This window comes from Austrofundulus limnaeus, unplaced genomic scaffold (genome assembly GCF_001266775.1).
Source record: "Austrofundulus limnaeus strain Quisiro unplaced genomic scaffold, Austrofundulus_limnaeus-1.0 Scaffold26, whole genome shotgun sequence".
Taxonomy (NCBI): Eukaryota; Metazoa; Chordata; class Actinopteri; order Cyprinodontiformes; family Rivulidae; genus Austrofundulus; species Austrofundulus limnaeus.
This window is the reverse complement of record NW_013952428.1, coordinates 3,148,990-3,158,529: the sequence shown is the minus strand read 5'-3', so window position 1 is coordinate 3,158,529 and position 9,540 is coordinate 3,148,990.

Sequence of the window (9,540 nt, the reverse complement as noted above, 5' to 3'; positions counted from 1 at the left end):
AAGATGGCGTGCCTTCCAACTAATGTCCTGTCGAGATCATTAGTGAGTGATGGACAGCTTTTGATGTACGTCATCATTCACTGGTCGAATGTGTGTATGTTTATGGAATGAAGCACGGTCAAATTGGAGGCTTTTGAAAAGGTGCTGTGTTTGAAAGCAGAGAACACATGAGGCTTCAATGATGATGGATCTAGATGAGAGGAAATAAGTTTTAGATGGGTTTAATTTTTGTTGGCTCTTTGCTTCTATTAAAGTAAATAATGACAAATGCACGTTTGAAGCATGCTTGAAGTACTTGATAGTAATATTTGTAGTGTTTGTTAGTCAAAAGACCAATAGCTGAGCTAAAAGTAAAGTAAAATAAGCTATCCTACTAGTCCAAATTTTTAAATATTGACACGAGACTTTATTTTTATTTAAGACGCCTTGCATCTAAGGGTTGCAATCTGAAACTGAAAACTAATGTTTAATTTTCAGGACAATACAGTATATAGTTATTACAGTACAGATTAAAATAATTAATTTTATTGAGTTTGATAATTGGTAAAATAGGTTGTTTTTGCATATGATTTTGATTGAACAAATTTATGAATGAATGGTAGAATTTTTTAAATGATACAAACAGTAGCAAATACAATATAGAACAAATCTACTGAAATAAAAGGAAAAAGTGGAAGCTGAAGCTTAGGACCATCCCACATAAAATTAAGCACACACAGAGAACAAAAAAATAAACTCAGTTAAAGATTTAATTGATTTATACAATAAATAATATTAACAAAAATAATATTCTTAATTACTTGAAGTTTTAAATCATAAAAACTGATTTCCTAGTTTTCAATTTATTGCTAGGACAATTTAAAACCCAGAACAGAAACACATCTAACTTTAATCTTTGCTTTAACTAAAAAGCCTTCAAATATAAATAACCCTTGTAAGTTCTGCTTTTAATAATGATAAGAAATGGATCAATGGCTATTATTTGCGTTACAAGAAATAAATTTTGTTGTTTAAAGAACACAATATCAAAAGGTTTAAGTGCAGATAAAACACCAGATTTTATTAAGAGCAGGAAATGTAAAATCAGCTCAAGGAGACTTCAGAGAGTTAATTAAGGGACAAATGGGAGGCTTGAACCTGACCTTTTTATCTTAAGGTTTGAATGATTGAGAAATCAAAGGGTCAAAGGTCAAGATGAATCACTTTTTAGCTAAAAAGTATGCAATTTGTCCAAAAATGTATGTTTATGATGTTTGTGCATCAATACCAGCTTATATATGTGTAACAGTTTGGCACCCAGTCAGCAAACCAAACATGTCTGAGTGATCAATGGCATTGTAAACACTAAGCCAGGCCAAAACAACCCCCCGAGGAGTAACAATGTTTGCATGAGATCAGCAGAAAAAGCCCTTATCAGGCTTTTACGGGCTTTCCCTCAGCGTGGGGACGGTATGTGCTTTGCATAGTAATGTCATAATCTATTCTTCATTAAGGCTTAACACAGCAGTTAACATGTCCTTTGATAGGATCACACTGTGCCCTCACAGCAGCACAGAAGAGGCCTGCGTGTCAAAGATAAAGCTTCAAAATGCAATAGAGATGGCAAAAATATGTGACAATGACACCTCAAAATGCCAGCAGCAGCAACGGCCACAAATTCCACACCCACTCGATCTCATTAAGAGCTGTGTAGTGTTAATTTTAAAGGAGAGCCCTCCATATTACCCAAGTCTCCATAATTCAGTGAAAATGCTGACGTTTGAAGGGGCCTGTCATGAGGTGCCATGTGCTCCCCAGTGGATGGTGCCATCTGGCCTATTTTTCAGCAGGCTGTTAAGGTCGCGGTGAGGGTTCAAGCAGCTGATGTTTAACTGGCACCGTCTTGAACCCAAAACCAGACCGAGTGTGTGTGGGCAGCAGCACTCCTACACCTACAGTCTGTTAGGTTGCACTGACTCTCTGTGGCAGATGTGGCAGGGTGAGTGCCAGCCAATTATAGAAAATACACGACTACAAGGCAAATACGTTTCAGAGGCACATTCAGTGTGCCAACAGGAAATCTCAAGGCTTCGGTTGAAATAAGTCAATTAAGCATTGAATTGGAAATGCTCATCAATCTTTCACCGATCAAGTAAAAGATGCATTTTTATAAGAATAAAAGTTGGGGTCACAGCAAAGAATGAAATAGAATGAATAATGGATTTTTGAGGGGAAGGAATGAGGAAAATGGTGAGCAAAAGAAACTGATGATTGACAGTGACTAGTAGGATAACGAGTGAACAAAATTCAATAACTGTTTACCAAGCTGATGATACTTCTTCTTTTCAGACAATAACATTTCAAAAGAACTCAACTTCTTACTAATAACTGTAAATTTGGGCACTGTGCATTGACRTGACACATTTTATTGCTCAACCATGCACCACTTATTGTTTCATGTGAGATTCTCGCCTCTACATCTAAGCTTCTTTATATTCTGCTAAGAAAAAGATCTAATAATCATTTCTGAAGTGGCATTCATCAACCTTTACTTGCTCACATGCAATGAGAATTAAAGCCAAGGCTTATATTAAATCTGTTAAAACTCTTACTTTGTTTTTCTGAGTCTTACCTTCTTTCCTTTCGCAAGTTTAGCTCTTTTTGTTAATAAAATTTCAATCACAGCTAATTGGAAATGAGAGCCAACTTTGTCCCTTGAAATTATATTTATTAATCCCTGATATGCAAGAGAAAGCAAGTTTTAAAGGGAACAAAACATTTGCAAGATTGCTTACGAACACAGCGATTGCACTGTTTAAAAACTGTACAATATTTAAATAAGTTAATTCTTGATTGAGCTGTTGCAGCTTTTAGAAAGAAAATCACTTTTTGAGAAAAGTCAAACAATCTAATTCAATTTCAGGGAAAATGCTTTTCGTTAAACATGGAAGAGGTTAAAAGCACATTTTGATGTTTCACAGTTACCTGTCAATTTCAAAAGACTATAAAAATGTCAAATTAATTATTAACAAATCCATGAACAAAATTTTAGAAGATATTAAGGTTTTTAGAATAAGTTTGAAAAATGTGTCTAAATAAACAAGGTATTAGCAGATCTTTGTGATAACATTACAAAATTAATATTATTTGAAGGCTAATAACCTGCAACAAGTTAATAGGGATGTCCCGATACCACTTTTTCACTTCCGATACGATACCGATATTACAACTTTGAGAAATGTCCGATACCGATATTGACCGATACCGATATTGACCCGTTACTATAACAGTGCAAGTCACACACTTTTACCTATTTTGTAGTGTAAAATCTTAGAAAAATCTTGATCAGATCAAACAGTGAAAAAGAGTAGGTATGAGAAAAACTGACCCATTTATTTTAAACCAATGGATCACATACATTTACACTGAAGAACATTATACAATTTAATAAATAAAATAAATTGCAATACCCTGAAAAAATAACATAATAAAAACAAAATGTACTTTTACAGTGTAAAATAATTCAAAATCACTCCAGTTATTTTTTTTACCATCTGTCAGCCTTGTGCTGCTTTATGGTGGAAAAAACTGAAGGTGGGGACAAAACAAAAGCCCACATTATTGTCTGTTCAAAGTTAAGAGTCCACAGCTCCAGTTTTACTGATTGTAACTAAAACAACATGATCATTGCACTTAATCTTCACTCAAACAAGTGTGTAAACAGATTAAACATCACTCTAATAACAAGAGCAAAAAATAAATAGTAAGAATTAGTTATTTAAATTGATAGCTACCTTTCTTAGTGCTAAATTTCCACTTTCTATAGTCTGAGCATCATGTGGAGATCAGCCTCTCGCTCCTGCAGGGAGCAGGTTTTATCACTGCTCTCGTCATGTCGCTCATATTCCAAAACAAAAGCTGCGCTCTCCTTTCTTCTGTCTATCAACAGCTAATCCACKGATGTCAAAACAAGCGTGCTGTCCTCGCTTCTGCCCGCTTAGAATCACCGACCCGACCAGAGAGGAGGTTCCGAAACAGCGCGGCTGTGTGCGGTCACTGGACCGAGGCTGAACCGAGCCGAACCGCAAAGCTACTGCCAGGGTGGAGAGTAGTTGTCGCTCCGGTTTAAAACGTTCACGGTTCTGTGCCCCCACGGAAAACTTGTGCATGACAACTTTACACTTAGCTGCAACTCTGTTTTTGATGAAAATAAAAAGTTCTGCTGCCGACATTCTTGCTAACTTGTTAGCGCTGCTGTTGTTATGATCACGTGAGCGCTTCAAGCAGGATCCAAGCGCTGCTGGATAGAAACACTGGAGCGGAGTCAGTGAACTGCTGGAACGGACTGCTAATATCGGAGCGCTGATATCGGACATTTTTTATGCAGTCCGATAAAATCCGATACTCGTTTTTTGGCTGATATCGGACCGATATCCGATATTGATATCGGATCGGGACACCCCTACAAGTTAAAGTAGTTAGGCCAAATCTGCTTAAACATTCTAACAAGTACTATAGTATTGATATTATGTAAATGTATAACATAAACTAGATCTGTAAGTTCAACTGCACTTCTACATCACTTTCGTTTGGAGCATTCAATGATATTTACTTTTTTAATTCAAAGTGAAATTCGCACTAAATAATTTGAACTATCTCAATCTTTTTTCTCTCTGACGTCTCTCTGACGTTGTTTTAGTGCTTTACTCAAATACAACTTGATACAGGCTAATTAAAGTACTAATCACTCTCTCTCTCTGATCACATTAAGTCCATAAAAATACTTCTAACTTCATCAAGTTGGGAGGAGAATCCATCACGGTGTCATGTTTCCACTGCGGCTCAGTATCATTGATTAACGTAATCAGAGATGCAGCATAAACCCATAAATGAGTTGGAGATTGACACTCCAGTTTATTAGGCTCCATGCTGCAAACTGTGTGGAGTGTAATTAAAGCTCTCACCCTGGCAAACAGTGACACGCAGCAGGCGTCTTGTTGTGCTGAGCCTAGTGTTACGTTTCATGTGTTTGTTGTGATTTTAATTGTTATTCATTAAGGCTGGCCAAAGATTTGACCTGTTGAATTCTATAAACCAACCATTATTACCCTGGAGGACCAAACTTTTGCTTGCGATTTCCTCTAAACTTTTTTGTGYCACTGTTTAAATCAATTACTACAAGTTAATTTTCTCCATGGAAAACAAAGTGCATAAGCAATTTAAAGCAAGAAAAAGAAATAGTTCATTATTTTTGTGGCGTTCACATCAAAAATCCACAATGGATAAAGTAAAAGCTTCTAACTTCTCCTGATCTAAATGTCCTTCAAAATGTCCCAATAGAGAAGTGTATGCAACATGAATGATAAGTGGTAGCTTTTTTTTTGTAAAAAAACAAACAAACACACTTTTTAGGCAGTCACTCAGAGATTCCTGGCTGACTTTAATTCCCATGTATTTTTTGATGTGTGCTGTCCTAAACTACAAATATTTATTTATTTATTTATTTATTTACTTACTTACTTACTTACTTACTTACTAGTTTAGCTGCTGCTAAAAAATAGAAATTAGACTGCCAGTGTTTTTAAAAGTGAGTTAAGACGAATTCCGAACATAAACTCTGGACTCTTTCACAAGACAGCTCAGGCCKAATAGACCGAGGTGGTAGAAGTGCCGTGGAGCAAGATAGTACCAGAGTTAAAACGGTTAATATGAGAAATAATTGAAAAAGCAGATGCTGTGGATTAAAAGTAAAACGTTGTAATAACTATCATGGACAAATTTTAAATGAAATTTTAGTTTGCTTTTAAAAGTGCCTTCTTTACTAAGCAGGTAACAGCTCAAACTGCACAGTGTGTGCATGGCCCACCTCCAAAACTTRATGTTAAACCCAGTGTTCGAAGCAAACCGAGTCAATGATTTAGTTACATAATTCTTTCTAAAATATGCATCATATTTGAATGAATGAGCGCTGAACTACCATTTTATGTTCAATTACCTCTTTACTAAGTGGCTGTTATGACAGTCTGTTGAGTGCCTGTGGATTTCCTTTCAGCATAGAGATGTTGAGCCAAATCAGACTTCTCTAGATGCTAACTGCTGAAACAGTTGATAAAGAAGTCCAGAACATTTTAAAGCTTTGGTATTAAGGTTGATCTTTGCTGAAGGAAAAGTAGGTTTGTATTCATGAAGTCACTGACCTTATTCATTTCCTCCTTAAAAAATTCAGATAGTGTTTTATATGATGATTGTGAGCAGTACAACTTTAATAGTATTAGGTCTGGTRTCATTAGTAGAGGGACTTAAATAATGCCTCAAGGCTCTGTGTTACTAAAAGCTGATTTCACTGTTGGTTCTTGAATTGCGTCACAGCTCATCAAAAGTAGCTGAGAATATTGTGAAGCAAAGTTAATGCACTTCTCCTTCTGCTTCACATCACATCCTATCTTCCAGGTCTGAGCTGCTRCGGTATTTCCAATTTCGAACAGAACGTGGGCATCCCACTCTTGTTTTGTATCAGAGTTATAAGTTAAYATTGCGCTGTCTCATGATTTATGACCTGCTGTCTTTATGTGTGGCAAAATAAAGTTGGGATGAGTGACACATTCTAATGTTCTATACTTAATGGTGAATAATGTTACAGACCACCCACATGCAGCTCATAGATATCAGAGGAGTGGAATATTGAGCATGCCCAAACTCAATTTGAAACGCATAGGTGGGAAAATGGCATTTCGAATGCAGGAGGGAGGTCATCAGATCTGAAGCTGAGAGCGGGCGGATCACAGCTATTTTTCCATGGCACTGCTGGTGCTATCTTTTTTCGAGATGGTGATTTGGATGGCAATGAGCTGGCTTCGACAGGTAATCTGGTGCAACCATTAGGGCCCGTTAAGTGGCCGGGCCTTAGTGTCACACCTTGTCCATCAGTCTCTATTTGGTCAAACACGGCCTTTCCTTTCCCTCTTAGATCCCTCCAGGTAACGGCATGGTGATAGCCTGGCGAAGGTGCTGACACCTCAAATTGATAACAAAGACTAATGTGGTTTAAATGAATGAACTGACCTGCCACATTAACCGCCAGCAAACCCCAGCTGTGAAGTCATCTCCCTTCTATCCTGTCATCTAACCACTCAACCTCCACAATAAGGGCTGCTACCGTGGGCCGGTATATAAYTGCAAGGGTAATTAAGGCAACAGGTTCATAAAATTGGGTGGAAATAGCAAGGGACTTTAATATCCTCAGATATGAGCAGATTAATGTGTGCTTGATGAGGATTTTAGTTGCATTGGCTAACTTTCAAATTGATGACACCGTATGCATGGTTTAGTTTTCTAACCAAGCACGTTTCAGTTCTGTAATTGGAATAAAAGCTGACCATGAAGCAATTGGCTATTTTCAAAGTTATTTGTTGCAATGTTAATAAATCACAAGCAAAARTACTTATTCCCCCTTCATTTTTTTACCTGTGTTCATGCACATCATAAAACAATTTCTTTGTCAGACCTTTAAGTTGGCACTAGTAAAATCCTTTTAACTCTACAAAATTGAATCATAAAACAACATAACTTGCTGCAACAGTAGAAAAGTGGATGTTATAGCTTTTTCACATTTAAGGTGCTTTCGCTTTTAACTGAAAAAAGCTTTTGGGTAATGAAGGAACATTTATAACAAAGCATAATGAAAGTGCTTAACACATTAAAATCAAGGTATTGGAAAGCGTTACCTGAGAATGTTGATGTTTTGCACACATGAGAAAMATCTGCCATCAGTCTGGAAATGACCTTTAAAGGCCAAAGAATGGGAGGGCCACACACACATTGACTCTTTGCTACTTATTGTTTAAATTGCACTTGTAAAGATTCACAATAAAACTGCAAGCAGTGCAATCAATCAGGTAATGATGTATGTTGTTTATGGTGTGCAACCAGGAAACTGAACCAACRTGTTGAGGGGTGTCAGTTTATTGCTTCAGAAAATGACAACAAGGCTGAAAGTCTTTAGAGAAAAGTTGATAAGTATAACAAAATCCAAACAAAATAATAAAAAAATTTAAGCTCAACATCCCAGAAGGGACACGAGTGAGTGAGTGAGTGAGTGAGTGAGTGAGTGAGTGAGTGAGTGAAGTGCTCATTATCCCATTAAAAAGATGCAGCGATAGGTGATGGACGAGCCACTAACTTCTACATAAAGTTCATTATGTCTGGAAAACTGCTCAAGTAAACTATTTCCAATAACACCATTTACTACAGTACAAAATAATCATTTTATGTTTTATTTTGCAGTTTTACTTTTATAGTTTTAAACAAGTACCTTTTAAGGCAAACACTAAAAGCATCATTTATTTATACTCACCAACTATTCTGTTTTTAAATGAAGTTTCTACCAAATACATTTAATTGTCAGGTAGTATGTTTTCTGCATTTTGGACATTTTTGTACAATAATTTGTTGTAGAAACTATGTAAAGAAAAATGTTCTAAATCATCTTCTCCTTCTTTCTAYTGCCATTGTTAGTGTTTTTTTCCTGCTCGTGTATGTGTACTGATGGGCAGGATAAAAGTTTGTAATAGCTACTTGAACTGTAACTAAATTAAATGAGTGACAGGTGGTAAAAGGTGCACGTACATTGTTCGTCAGGAGGAAGGAATGTGATGGAAATCACCTCTTGACGAAACAATTATCCCTCCTCTCGGTCTGCTGCCACATTTGACACTGAGGGTAAGATGGGAGCCTGCGATCAACGATCACCTCCATTTTTCTCCCATCTTTGCTTTTCCTACCTCAGGTTTTGTCCTCTTTTTCACCTAGCCATCACTGTAATTAGTGCCTCTGTCATTTGCTCTGACATGGGCGTGCATGTTTTTGTCACAAAGTGAAAGACTTAGAAAATGTGTGTTGGGGGGCTACTTAGTGTGCACTTGTCTGATGGGGGATAAAGCGGAGTAGCAATAGCTTGACTCCCTGAGTAATCGATTCTCAATCGCTATTGAAGCGCTTTTCTCCCTTTTTTTTGCCAATTCAACACATGATTAAAGGCAGTGGGGCAATTACCATTCATCTGAGAGTAGACAGGAGGGAAAAGCCCAGAAAGATGTGTGAGAATCAATCCATCATGAGCAGCTTTCTTCTCTCTCTCCACACATTTTGTCTCCTCCATCTCTGTTGCTTCATTGTGTTTTATTTTTGCCTTTTCTCCTCCTCACCTGCCTATTTTTTTATTTCTACTGTTCATTACATTTAAACTAATTTGGATATATTAAAAAGGAAGGAATGGAAACTCTGAACATTAAAACTTTATCTCTGAAAGTGGTTGCTGTAATTTGAGTCTTTCTCACATCAGTTGCACTGTTTTGCTTGTTGTTGAGCTACTTGACTGGACAAAGGTGAGCATAGGATGTGAAACATTTATTGTAATTGCCTTTGCAAGTAGGACTGTCTCAGGTCTGACTTATTTGTGAAGTGTACCTCTGTCTCAAGTTTTCAAAGGGCCAATATTAGGTGTTTCTCAGGCATATATTTAAATACTATACCATAATAAAGTATCTATGTCACCATTAGCTG